Source organism: Cervus elaphus, chromosome 5, assembly GCF_910594005.1.
Source record: "Cervus elaphus chromosome 5, mCerEla1.1, whole genome shotgun sequence".
Lineage (NCBI taxonomy): Eukaryota > Metazoa > Chordata > Mammalia > Artiodactyla > Cervidae > Cervus > Cervus elaphus.
This window is the reverse complement of record NC_057819.1, coordinates 97,534,735-97,549,499: the sequence shown is the minus strand read 5'-3', so window position 1 is coordinate 97,549,499 and position 14,765 is coordinate 97,534,735.

Sequence of the window (14,765 nt, the reverse complement as noted above, 5' to 3'; positions counted from 1 at the left end):
AGAAGCAGCTGTCTTGTACATTCCAGAAAGGCTTTGACTTACATTCCTCCTGGATGTGCCCCTGGAAGCCAAGGGTCTGAAGTGAGCAAGCAAGAGGCTGGGGCTTTTGGAAACAAGGCAGATGATCCTCTTAGTAGGACTTGACTCTGAAAGCTGCTACCATTAGTGGTTAGGATTCTGAGATTCTACTGCCTGGGGCCCCAGTTCAATCCCTGGTCAAGGAACAAGATCCTACAAGCAACACATTGCAGGCAAATAAATTAAAAAAAAATTTTTTTTAAATACCAATCATACAACCCAGCCATTGTGTCCTTCGATTCTTACCCAAGAATGAAAACATGTCCACACAAAGACTTTACACAGATGTCTGTAGGAGTTTTTCTGGTAATAACCCCAAACTGGAAACAACACAAACATTGACCATTAGAATGGGTAAACAAATATGGTATATCCATACAATAGAATGTTACTCCGCAGTTAAAAGGAGAAAGGGATTGATTCACACAACATGGATGAACTTCAAAATAATAATGTTGAGTGAAAGAAGACCAAAAAAAAGTATATTCTGTTTGATTTCATTTATGTAAAATACTAGAAAGTGACAGAAAGGGAATCAGTGGTTACCTGGGGCGAAGGTAGAGAGAAAGAGGGAGAGATTACAAAAGGACACGGGACTTCCCTGGCGGTCCAGTGGTTAAAACTCCTTGCTCCCAATGCAGGGAGCACAAGTTTGATCCCTGTTCTTGGTCCAGGAACTACGATCCTGCATACTCTACAACACAGCCAAAATAATAGTAATAAGGGCACGAAGAAACTGGTAGGTATGATGGGTAGGTTCATTACCTTTATTAAGGTAATGTTTACATGTGTTGAAACCCAAATTATTTTATATTTTGAATATGCACAATTTGCTGTGTGTCCATTATACTGTAATTTAAAAATTTTATTGGAAGATATTTGTTTAGTATTGTGTTGATTTCTGCTATTTATCAACATGAACCACCCACAAGTATACATATGTCCCTCTCTCTTGAGCCTCCCTCCCATCTCCTACCCCATCCCCCGACTCTAGGTTGTCACAGAGCACTGTTTGAGCTCCCTGTATCACATGGCAAATTCCCACTGGTTGTCTGTTTTACATATGGTAAAGTGTGTTTCCATGGTATTTAATTTTTTAAAAGGCGGTAATGAGTGAACATGGGTTGAGCATATCTAGGTCCAGTCAAGCATTGAAGGTGCATACAGAAATCAATCTAGATACTTTTAAGCATGAAGAACAGAAAAACCAACTTAGGTAGCACAAACGCAGTAAAATGCCTGATGTCATCTACCTGGAAGGCCAGAGGCTTCAAGTAAAGTTTGACTGATCCCTTCTGAGTACTAGACACCACCTTTACCAATATGATGGAATCCCCATAATTGTCGGGGGACTTAGCTACAAATAGCAGAATATACTCTAACTGATTTAAGCAGCAAAGGAATGTATTTAAAGATATACATGTAAATAGCTCACACAGTATCTGAGCAGGATAGAGAACTAAGCTTGGAGGCTACAAGCCAGGAACAATATGTCAGTTTTACCCCAGGACTGGTATCAGCAAATCACATGCTTTTTGCCTCCACTGGGCATTGTTGCCCACATAAGGGAGGAAGGATCTCTACTGAGAGCATTCACATTGCCCCACAAAAGCTCTATGTCTCTGCCACTCCCTGTAGCATCCTCTTCCCCATGTAGCTCTCTTCTGAATCAGAGTCAGCTGTATCTGATTGGGCAATCCTGGACCACATTCCTGTGCCCTAACTATAGAGGAGGCTAGATAGAAGAGTCTTTTACCTTATATTTTCCTAGTAGGAAATCATCTTGGCATGCATAGGAGAGGTTTTCAAAAAGATACTGGGTGACCACAACATAAACAAATGGTTCACTATAAGTCCTATATGGGAGAGACTATAATTATTACTTTTTTTTTTAATTATTACTTTTTTAATAATTTTACTTTTTCATTTTTGGCCGTGCTGGGTCTTCATCGCTGGGTGGACTTTTCTCTAGTCTTGGCGAATGGGGACTACTCTCTAGCTGTGGTGCGCGAGTTTCTCCTTACGGAGGAGGCTTCTCTTGGTGCAGAGCATGGGCTCTAGGGCACCTGGGATTCAGCAGCTGTGGCACGTGGGCTTAGTAGTTACAGCTCCCAGGCTGTAGAGCAGACTAAATAGGTGTGGTGCACAGATTTAGCTGCTCTGCAGCACGTGAGATCTTGGCCCAGGGATAAAACCCGGGTCTCCTGCATTGCAAGGCAGATTCTTAACCACTGAGCCACCAGGGAAGCCCTGGGAGAGATTCTTATTTATCACAGTTACAGTTGAGGAAACTAAGGCTCTTAAGAAGTTAAGCTGCTTATCCATGGTTCATGGGGTTCTCAGTGTCATATCTTTTTGCCTTTTCATACTGTTCATGGGGACAATATGTCATGTACAGATGTGAGAGTTGGACTATAAAGAAAGTGGGAGAAAAAAAAAAAGAAAGTTGAGCACTAAAGAATAGATGCTTTTGAACTGTGGTGTTGGAGAAGACTCTTGAGAGTTCCTTGGACTGCAAGGAGATCCAACCAGTCCATCCTAAAGGAGATCAGTCCTGAATGTTCATTGGAAGGGCTGATGCTGAAGCTGAAACTCCAGTACTCTGGCCACCTGATGCGAAGAACTGACTCATTGGAAAAGACCCTGATGCTGGGAAAGATTGAGGGCAGGAGGAGAAGGGAATGACAGAGGATGAGATGGTTGGATGGCATCACTGACTTGATGGACATGAGTTTGAGTAAGCTCCAGGAGTTGGTGATGGACAGGTAAGTCTGGCGTGCTGCAGCCCATGGGGTCGCAAAGAGTTGGACACTATTGAGCGACGGAACTGAACTGAACTGATCCGTGGTTACCCAGCTGAGCCTTCCTAGAGGATTCAAACAAGGTCTTCCAGAGTCCATAGCTTAAGGAAGGGTAGGTAAAAGGAATGAAAAAAGCTTCTGCCCCACCCTCACTGGCCTCCTCACAGGAAGACATTGCTCTTCCTTGGACCCCTTAGCTGTATCTCAGCATCCCTGAAGGAAAATACTGCAACTTTCAGGGACAGGCTGGTCCACACTGCAGAAGAACCTGGGGAATCACCCACATAAGTAATAAAAGTAAGTCACAGTCTGTTTGTCCCATGATACTGTAAACATCATAGGTTTTTGTTTTGTTTTTTAAATCAAGATAGAATCTAGAAAACAAAGAAAAACCAGTTAGATGTACCTCCTGATGGAAGTCCCTAATACTACATATGTAGGAGTCTTGGACCGTAAAGAAGACAGAATGCCAAAGAATTGATGTCTTCAAACTATGGTGCTGGAGAAGGCTCCTACATGTCCCTTGGACAGCAAGGAGATAAAACCAGTCAATCTTAAAGGAAATCAACTTTGACTATTCACTGGAAGACTGATGAAAGACTGATGATGAAGCTGAAGTTCCGGTGTTTTGGTCATCTGATGCGAACAGACGACTCATTAGAAAAGTCCCTGATGCTGGGAAAGGTTGAGGGCAGAAGGAGATGGTGTCAGAGGATGAGAGGGCTGGATGGCATCACTGATGGAATGAACATGAACTTGGGCGAACTCCTGGAAGATGGTGCGGGACAGGGAGGCCTGGCGTGCTGCCGTCCATGGGGTCGTAAAGAGTCGGACACGACTGGGGGACGGAACAGCAACAACAGGACAACAATAGAACAAATCGAACCCCCTCCCCTCAAAAGAAAAAAAAGACTTGAGACATAGAACCAATCAAGAATAGGGACTTTTTCTTTTTTTAATGAGAACTTGGGAACAGGCTATTTTATTCATTTATTTATGTTTTTGGCCATGCACATGGGATCTTAGTTCCCTCACCAGGGATCAAACCCATGCCCCCTGCATTGGAAGCACAGGACTTAACCATTGGACTGCTAGGGAAGTCCCCAGTATGAACATTTCTTAAATTATAATTCAAACAAACTGTAAACTTGTAAGTAGTTTAAAGTAATAATAGTAATAATGAAAACTATAAATAGTAATAATAACATAATGATGAGACAGTTGGGAAAGGTTGAACAATGAATATTTGATGATATTAAGGAATTACTAATTTTTTAGGTATGACAGTGATATCATGCTTATGCTTATTTAAAAAGTCCTGTTGTATTAGAGATATTGAAAATTACATAGAGATATTGAAAATTACAAATGAAATCATATAAATGGCTTTTACTTTTTTTTTTTGGCTGGTAACATGGCTTTGGGGGTTCTTAGTTCCCTAACCAGTGGAGAAGGAAGTGGCGACCACTGCAGTATTCTTGCTCAGAATATCCCATGGACAGAGGAGCCTGGCGGCTACAGTCCATAGGGTCGCAAAGAGTCAGACACGACTGAGCAACTAGACACACACAGTTTCCTAACCAGGGGTTGAACCTGGGCCCTGGGCAGTGAAAGTGAGGAGTCCTAACCACTGGACTTTCAGGGAATTCTCTCCCTATGGGTTTTATTTTAAAATAAATGGGGCTAGAGTAGGGCTTCCCAGCTGGCTCAATGGTAAAGAATCTGCCTGCTAACCCAAGGAGACTTGAGTTCACTCCCTGGGTGGGGAAGATCTCCTAGAGGAGGAAATGGCAACCCACTCCAGTATTCTTGCCTGGAGAATTCCATGGCCTGAGGAGTCTGGTGGGCTATAGAATCCATGGGGTGGCAGAGTTGGACACAACTCAACATGTATGTAGGGACATGTTGGCTGTGAGTTGGTAGTTGTCCAATCTGATGACAAATACACAGGGCTTCATTATTTTGTTCTCTCTACTTTTGTATATGTTTGAGATTTCCCGTGGTAAGAAGCTATAAACCAAAAAACAATGAACGTCATGGTGTGAAGAATGGCATTGCTGGCCTGCCAGGTTGTATCCACTCCTCACCACCACCACCCCTTAGGTGTCACACTCTGTCTCAGTCTAAAAAAGTTAAAACTAAGTGAAAGACGCTCTAAAGCATGCACCAAGTTTGCCCTGCAGTCCCCTTTCCTCCTACGAGGCACATGATGAGCAAGTAAAAAAACTCTTTGAGGGAATTCCTTGCGGGTCCAATGGTTAAGATTCTGAGCTTTTCACTGCTCAGGGCCCAGGGTTCGATCCCTGGGTAGGGAACTGAGGTCCCACTGGCCCCATGGTGCAGCCAAAACCAAAACAAACCTCTTCTGAGATTGCCACAAAGCTAAATTATTTTGTGAGGTAAGTGAGGGACTGCCTCTGATAATGAGTATCAGTTGGATTTCCAAGGACCTTTGTTGATACTTGTCATCATGCCCCTGCCTTAGTTTGCATTCTCCCGGAAGCAGATCTGGAGACAAAGATTTGAACGCAAGAGGGTTTCTTTGGCAGGAGACCCCAGGAATGCCTGTAGAGGAGCAGGCAGCTGAAGCGAGGAGAGGTGGAAGCTGCTCAAAAGCACTGCCAGGCAGCTGAGCTCTTGTGGGTAACAGTGCCTGGTTCTGCCAGAGACCTTTGGGGGTCAGTGTAGAACACCCCGTTCCCGCCCCCAAGGAGTGATGAGCTAGAGTAAATATCAACTCCCATCAGATCAGTTGCCCATTGAGAACAACTGGAAAGGCATGTTAGATCTCCCACACCTTTGGCTGCCACTTGGGTAGAGACTCCAGGCAGGGAAAGAGATCCTCCCACAAAGAGATGTAAATGGCGGCACCCAAAATGCCCCACCTTGGTAATCCCAGTGGGGCCTTGTAGCATCAGCTGCAGTTCCTTTGGAAGAATTCCTGTTAGCATTTTGATCATCTAATTATGCCAACATACACATTGCCTAAGTATAGGGAAACAAGGTGACCAGGTGGTGTTATGCTTTTTGGGGGAGGGGAGGCAGTGGTGGTATTTCAATACACTGAGTAAGTTTATGGGCTTTTGTTAAAGATAAATGGTGTGAACTTGCCCTTGTGCAAATCAGCATGCGCTGTCCAGAGCCATGGGGGACAAGCCATTCAAGGTCAGCCCTACCGAAGAACCAAAGTATAATTCTATCTCAGAATGGAAGCTGAATCTTTAAAGCATCAGGATAAATGCCTTTGATTTTCCTTGTGAGTGATAAGGTTTTAAGGGCAAGATTTATGTCTACGTGGAGGGTAGGAATTCGACCCTGAATGAGGCAACACCACCTTTCAGCTCCAGACTTTCTCATGTACACACACCAGCCAAATGGATGTGTTAAAAACAAGTGGGGTGACTGAGGGAGTGAATAAGTGCATTTTTAACTGTGTCAGGGGTATAACAGTGTCATTACCTGTCAGCCTCCTTTGATCCCCCTGAAATAAACAATTTTTTAAAAATAGACCCCGTTGACTAGAAATGTTAACTTCAGCAATCACAGTCCTCAGACTTTGAACTGCTGAGAAACAACTCACAGGCTCTTCCTGGTCATCAAACTGTGTTTCCTTTGTGTGTGAGTGAGTTTGTATGTGTGTGTGTGAGCAAGAGAGAGCCACTTTTATCAACAAGCAAAAGGCCCTGAGATTCCAGAGGAGGGTGGACTCTGTCCAACTGGTGTTGAGGTATTACAGAAAGTTAATACAGAGGTAACGTTTAGTGTTAGGCCTTGAAGGACAAAGCTAGAACGGAATTTTTGAGCATCCACGGCATGCCAAGCACCACGCTAAGCTTTTACCTACATTTTCTCATATAATCTTCACAGTAATCCTGTGAGGTTGTATTCCTCTTTTATTAGATGAGAAAACTGAAAAATTGGCAGGCAGGGAGTAAGGGTGTCAATATTTCAGAACCAGCCTTTGGTCCCAGCTGGGGACCAGGAGACAAGGGCAATTTCAGCAGAAGTGCTGCTTTTATGGGTCAGGGCTCGGTAATCACTAAAAAATCAGAAACCCGGTAGTCCTAGGAGAGACAACCTATGCTGAGAGGATGAGGAAACCTTGGCTGTCAACACAGAAGCCAGGAAGAGCACCTTTGCTTCTTGGGCTTCTGCAGAAGTCTCCAAGAGTCAGGGTTGATTTGTAAAAATATTTATTTGGCTGTGCTGGGTCTTAGTTGTGGCATGTGAGATCTAGTTCCCTGACCAGGGATTGAACCTGGGCGCCCTGCATTGGGAGCGTGGAGTCTTAGCCACTGGACCACCAGGGGAGTCCCTGAGGTGATTTTCTTAGTCCAAACAGCTATGAACGATTACTGCTCACAGCACATCAAGTAACCTGGGGAAGTGGTATTTGATGCCACTGAGCCATGGACCCTGAAATGTCCCAAGCCAGAGGGTGCTATTCCTGCAGTATGATTACTTTATTCATGCTCACCTGCTTCGGGGTCGGAACTCAAGCCCCTTATGAGCCATTGGCTTTGGTCATTTCTCATAGGCTGTCTTTTATGGAGAAGTTAATTCTTAAACCTCCACACCTCTTGTCCCCACACTCCTCCTGCTTCCCCTGTGGTTTCCTGCCTCCTCCCCCCTCAAACTCACCTTCATCCACATTAATTCCTTCTTCCCTCCCTCTAGTTACAAATAGAGAAGTACTTCCCTTCCTATTGCGAGTTTACTTCTCCACCTGTGCTGTGGGGCACACCTCCTCAATTCATGACTCTCTTGTACTTTTGAATCTTTATCATCCTTTTTTTCTTTTGGCTGCATTATGTGGCATGTAGGATTTTATTAATTGTTCCCTGACCAGGGATCGAATCTATGTCTTGCTGCAGTGGAAGCTTGGAGTCCTAACCACTGGATGACCAAGGAAGTCCCCTATTATCCTTTTCACTGACTCCTTATTGTCAACATTCCAGCTTATTCTCAATTCCTTCATCCTAAAAGACAACCACACCCCAAACCCAATGACAAAAACTTCTCCTTTGACTCTGCTGTTTACCAATGCTTTCTATCTTTCGATTCCTTCCTTGATGGTCATATTTCTTGGAAAAGTCACTCAGGGTCAGTCCTCCCACACTGTCCTCTGGCTCATCTTCCCACAGCTCCATTATCAATGTGCTTGTTGAGATCAACAGCAACTTCCTTATTGCAGAGGCTGGCAAACACCCAGGACTGGTGAAGGGACCAGGGCTCAGAGGTGGGTGACACCTGGGACAGATGAGGACTTCCTGGAGTCCTTAATACCCAGGACAGGTGAGGAGAGGTCAGGTTTTCGGGGGAACTAGATCTTAGCAGACTCTGTGTCTCAAGTTCACTGTTTCTGGCCACTGTGTGCCTTGTGAGAATAACAGGAAATGAGAACTGAGGTCTGGGTTCTGTCTCTGGATTGATCTCTGCCTCTCGTGGGACCTTGGGTAGGTCCCTTCCCCTCTCAGCTCTGATGAGACTCTCAGGGTTGCTGAGGGGCACCCAGCAAGCACTGAGGGTAGGTGAGCTGCTCTGGAGTCTGCAGGAAGCTTAGAGTCCTGGCAATCATTTCCTCTGAGGCCAAAGGCCTCACACTCAATACCTTCAGGAGGCAGATGGGTCCCATCCCATTTTTCAGGTGGCAGAACTGAGGCACCAAAGGCTGAAGAAGTTAATTATCACTTCAGGGGAGTTATAGGCATTTATTATTACTCCACTGTGATCCAAAAAGGAACAGGTTTGCTGTTCAAACCTGTGAGAACAGCTGGGAGGGTAAAGTGTGAGGAGGAAAAATTAATAAAACTTAAGACTAAGTAAGTGTGTTCTTCTGGGCTGGGCATTCATAGGGAGCATTAATATTAATAAAATTTAAGACCAAGTCATTGTCTTCTTCTGGGCTAGGGCATTCATGTCCCTCCCCTGAGCTGGTGCCCCACTTCTTTTCTCTTTCATAATTAAACATCCTGAAGGAGGAGAGACTCCTTCAAACTCTGCAATGACTTCCCACTGCAAATAGAACAAAATGCACTCCTTCCCTTGGTCCAGGAAGCCTAGGATCTCTGATATCACAGCCTGTCAACCTCTTCCTTCACACCATTCACCCTAGCCCCATAAGCCTTCCTTATGCTCTCACTCCAGACTCAGGGTCTTCTCACTCGCTCTTGCCTCAGCCTGGATCACTCTTTCCAAGTCAGTAATACGTGGCTGCCTCCTGTTCACCATTCAAGCCTCAATTCAAATGTCCCCACCTCAAAGAAGCCTTCCCTGACCACCTTAGCTAAAGGAATCTTTCCCATTAGCCTCTCCTGATACCCTATTTTATTTTCTCAACAGCACTTTTCAGTATCTGCAAATATTATTTTTTTAAGTTTATTTATTTATATGTTGGCTGCGCCCAACAGTGCATGGGATCTCAGTTCTCCAGCCAGGGATCAAACCTTCTTCCTCTCCATTGGAAGTGTGGGGTCTTAAGCACTGGACCACCAGGGACTTCTTGTTTATTGTTTATATTCTCAATCGTGTGCTCTTGCTTTTATTATTTTCTTATTTCTTTGGGCATATGTATTATTTTTTATGACAGATTTGTTGCTGTTGTTGTTTAGTCACTAAGTCATGTCTGAGTCTTTGCAACCCCATGGACTGTAGGCCGCCAGGCTCCTCTGTCCATGGGATTTCCCAGGCAAGAATACTGGAGTAGGTTGCCATTCCCTTCTCCCGGGGGGATCTTCCCAACCCAGGGACTGAACCAGTGTCTCCTGCATTGGCAGGCAGATTTTATACCTCTGAGCCACCTGGGAATCCCAATAACAGGTTTATTAAGATATAATTTGTATGTCATGCAATTCACCTATATAAAGTGCACACATATTAATGGTTGTTAATATATTCACAAGGTTGTACAACCATCACCACAATTAATTTTATTTTCTTTTCTTTTCACAATTAATTTTAGAACCTTTTCATCACTCCAAAAAGAATTCTGTACCCATTGTATGTTCCTCTCCATTCCCCTCTCTCCAACCCCATCCCTAGATGACAGCTAATATACTTTCTGTTTCTACAGAGTTTTAACCACTGGACCACCAGGTAAGTCCCCCTATTCTAGGTATTTTATATAAATAGAATCATATAATGCTTCCCTGATAGCTCAGTTGGTAAAGAATACGCCTGCAATGCAGGAGACCCCAGTTCGATTCCTGGATCGGGAAGATCCCCTGGGGAAGGGATAGGCTACCCGCTCCAATATTCTTGGGTTTCCTCTGTGGCTCAGCTGGTAAAGAATCTGCCCACAATGTGGGAGACCTGGGTTTGAGACCTGGGTTGGGAAGATCCCTTGGAGAAAGGAAAGGCTATCCCCTCCAGTATTTTGGCCTGGCGAATTCCATGGATTGTATAGTCCATGGGGTTGCAAAGAGTCAGACACAATTGAGCGACTTTCACTTTTCACTTTCAGAATCATATAATATGTGGCCTTTAGTGTCTAGCTTCTTTCAGCTGGAATAATATTTTCAAGGTTCATCCATGTTGTAACACTGTATCATCTCTTTTTATGGCTGAATACTTTTCCATTGTATGGATCTATCATATTTGATTATCTCTTCATTTGTTGATGGAGATTTGAGTTATTTCCACTGTTTTGCTTTTATGAATAAAATGCTACAAACATTTATGTACAAGTTTTTGTGTGAACATGCTTCCAGTTCTACTGAATTGGAACTGCTGTATCATATAGTATTCTATATTTAACTTTTGGAGAAACTGTCTTCTACAGTGACACTTCTTTCCACAGTGGTACACCATTTTACACTTCCACCAAACACTTATGAAGTTTCCAATTTCCTTATATCCTCCCCAAACACTTCTATTATCTATCTTTAAAAAATTTTTTTTAAAGAGGGCAATTCCCCACCCCACCCCCACCAGTCTTCATTGCTGTGTGCTGGCTTACTCTAGTGGCACCTCGTGAGCTTCTCATTGCAGAGGACAGGCTCTAGGTGTGAAGGCTTCCATCAGTTGCAGCATGTGGGCCCAGGAGTTGCGGCTTGCAGGCTCTAGAGCTTGGGCTCAGTAGCTGTGGTACATGGGCTTAATTCCTCCAAGGCATGTGGAATCTTCCCAGACCAGGGATTGAATCCAGGGCCCCTGCATTAGCAGGTGGATTCTTAGCCACTGCACCACCAAGGGAGTCCCTATTATCTATCTTTTTTATTCTATCCATTCTACTGGTTGTGAGGTAATAACTCACTGTGGTTTTGATTGCATTTCCCTTATGTCTAATGATATTGATATCTTTTCATGTGCTTATTGGCCATTAGTATATCTACTTTGGAGAAACATCCATTCAGATCCTGTGTTCATTTTAAAATTGGGTTGTCTTTTTATTATTGAGTTGTACAAGTTTTGTATATATTACAGATGGATATCCTATATCAGATACATGATTTGTAAAACTTTTCTCCTTTTTGGAGGGTTTTCTTTTTATTTTCTCAACAATGTCCTTTAAAGCATAAACATTTTAAATTTTGATGATGTCCGATTTATCTAATTTTTTTCTCTTGTTGCATGTGCTTTTGGTGGCTTATCTAAGAAACTATTGCTTAATCCAAGGTCACAGAGATTTACGATTATTTTTTCTTATAAGAGTTTTATAGCTTTAGTTCTTATACTTAGAATTTGATCCATTTTGAGTTTTGCATAAGGTGTGAGGTAGGGATCCAACATCTTTCTCTTGTATGTGGATATCCAGTTGGCCCAGTACCATTCTTTGCGTTTATTTTGCTATTTTATTTCTAACTTTTTACAATAAATGCTTAGCTTATTACGTTCTCAGTCTTTCTTCTTTCCTAATATAAGCATTTAAAGTTACATGCTTTCTTTTAAGTATATTTAACTTTTAAATATCAAACAAGTTGGTGAAATTGACAATCCAAAAGAGGCTTGTTCTGAGGCTTTAAGAACACCTTGGCACATCACTGTGTTACCACCCTCTGCCAGGTACACAAGCCCAAATTCAAAAACATAGGCCTACACTAGCCTTGAAAGATTATCCAATTATTAATTTAATAGGATTGACTCATTTATTCAACAGATATTTGTTGAGTGCCTACTGCAGAGCATCATTATATTAAATTCTGAGAACAGAGAAGTAAAATAGCGTCCTGCTATCCCAAAGCTTACCGACAATTGAAAAGAGAAAAAAATTGAAATACTGCATTGTAAATGTTAGGGTAGGATATGTAATACATACTAGAAATAGGAAACATAGGAGTAAGGCTAATTTTAAGATTGAGAAAGGTTTTCTGGAGGAAACTGCTCCCTTCAAGGACCTGAAAGATGAATTAATAGGAGCTTGCCAAGTACACAGGAGAAAAGTGTGTCCTGGGCCATTGGAGCAGCAAGTGGAAAGACCCAGAGGTGTAAAAAAAAACCTCTTGACGTTTTGGAGGAAGGAAAAGAAATGTACTGTGCTAGGAACAGAGAGTGTCAGGGAGAGGTACAGGATGAGAGTTAGGGTAAACGTGGAGAGGTCCCGAAGACTAGACTGTAAAGTACAATTAAATCATACTGGGGAGTTTGGGCTTCATCCTATAATAGTTGAGAGGTCATTGAAGAGTTTTAGGTAGGACTGGGACAAGAGCAGATTTGCATTTTGAAAGTTTTTCTGTGGCTGCAAAAAATAGATGAAGGGAGGGAAGGTCAAGACCAGTGGCCAGGAGACCCTTACAGAGGTTGTAGCAGTTATCCAGGTCTGGGTTAAGGAGTGTCCAAGGGAGTGGAAAGAGGGAACACAGATGATGGGGTACCATCGGTTATGTCAGAACAGGTTGGGGAAAAGATGAGTTCTTTTTTTTTTTTAACTAGTCATTTCAAAAAATTGATTTACAATGGTGTGTTAGGTTCAGGTGTACAAAAAGTGATTCATTTATACATATAAAATATACTTTTTTCAGATTCAATTATAAGTTTTTATAAGATATTGAATATAGTTCTCTGTGTGGTTCAGTAGTTCCTTGTTGTTCCTCTGTTTTATATATAGTAATGTGTATATGCTAATCCCTTATTACTCCTCATATACCTCCTCCAACCCCATCCAGAGGGTGAGTACACTCTGTACTCTGTTTGTTTTTGTCTTTTTTGGCTGTGCCAAGGCTTGTGGAATCTTAGTTTCCTGACCTGGGATTGAACCTGTGCCCTTGCAGTGAAAGTTCAGAGTCCTAACCACTGGACCACCAGGGAAGACCCAGCAGTGAGCTCTGGTCGGGGTAGTTAGAGGAGCTCATAGGATGCTTCTTCACCTCCTGGCCTTATCTGAACCCAGTGATCTTCTAAAGACTCAGGTTCCTTAGCTTTCTCAAAGGAAGGCTGTCTCCTCACATTTCATGGCTCTCAGGGCCAGCAGGCTTAGCATAGTTTCCTGGTTCCTCACTGCTGCTTCCTAATCTTTCTTATCCTTTACCTTCCCAAACCCGAGCTCTCTCTCTCTTTTTTTAATTATTTTTATGTGGGAGAATGGATACATGTATATGTAGGGCTGAGTCCCTTCACTTTTCAGCTGAAACTGTCACAACATGGTTAATCGGCTATACCCCAATACAAAATAAAAAGCGAAAAACAGATTTATTTTCATTCATTTATTTATTTGGCTACATTGGGTCTTAGTTCTGGCATGCAGGATCTTCGATCTTTGTTGTGGTGCTGCTGCTGCTGCTGCTAAGTCGCTTCAGTCGTGTCCGACTCCGTGCGACCCCACAGATGGCAGCCCACCAGGCTCCTCCGTCCCTGGGATTCTCCAGGCAAGAACACTGGAGTGGGTTGCCATTTCCTTCTCCAATGCATGCTAAGTCGCCTCAGTCGTGTCCGACTCTGTGCGACCCTAAAGACAGCAGCCCACCAGGCTCCTCCATCCACAGGATTCTCCAGGCAAGAATACTGGAGTGGGCTGCCATTTCCTTCTCCATTGTTGTGGCACTAGGGGATCTTTAGTTGTGGCATGTGAACTCTTAGTTGTGACATATGGGATCTAGATCCCTTATTAGAGATTGAACCCAGGCCCCCTGCCTTGGGAACTTGGAGTCTTAGCCTCTGGACCCCAAGGGAAGTCCCCAGTCCTGAGCTCTTTGATGTTAATGCCATCTCTGCTGTACCACTTACTACTCTATTGCTGTTTTCTGTGGACCCATTAATCAGTGACTTTGTCTCCTGGTCACAGACTTTCCCTTCATCCTACTCCAACTCTTGTCCTTGGGGACTTAATTACCCACGTGGATGAACTATCCAGTACTTCTGCCTGTCTCCCCCTTGACTTCCTCCCTTCCCTTCTCCACCAGCCAGCCTCTCTCAGGTTCACAAGAGACCAACTCACCACCCATAACCATACCTCAACTGAATTCTAAATTTCAAACAACCTACTCTGACCACCATTTCCTATCCTTCCAGGGCCTTTGGTTTAGTGTCTACACCACACAACTCTTCAAACTCATCAAGACCCCATTACCTGTATCAGTTTTTCACTATCTATCAGCTCCCACCCATTTTCACTTCCTTCTCTGCTCAGCTTAGAAAAGAGACCATTACTACAGGCACTCTCTTCATACACCCTCAACATACTTGCTGGTCTCCATCTCAACCTCCATTTACTTGACTGGCTAGTCACCAACCCTAAATTGTACCCCAGCTATCAGAGTTTTTCATGCCTGCACCTGAGCAACTGAACACTGCTAGAAAAAAAAATTACTGAGCTGAACCTACTGGTTCCATTTTCAGTTCATGACCACAAACCTCAAATAAGCACTCGACACTGAGATCTCTATTTTTCCATCTTGCATTCAACTTTCAACTGACTTTGCTCTGCCTGCTGTCAAAATTGCTCCATCAGAA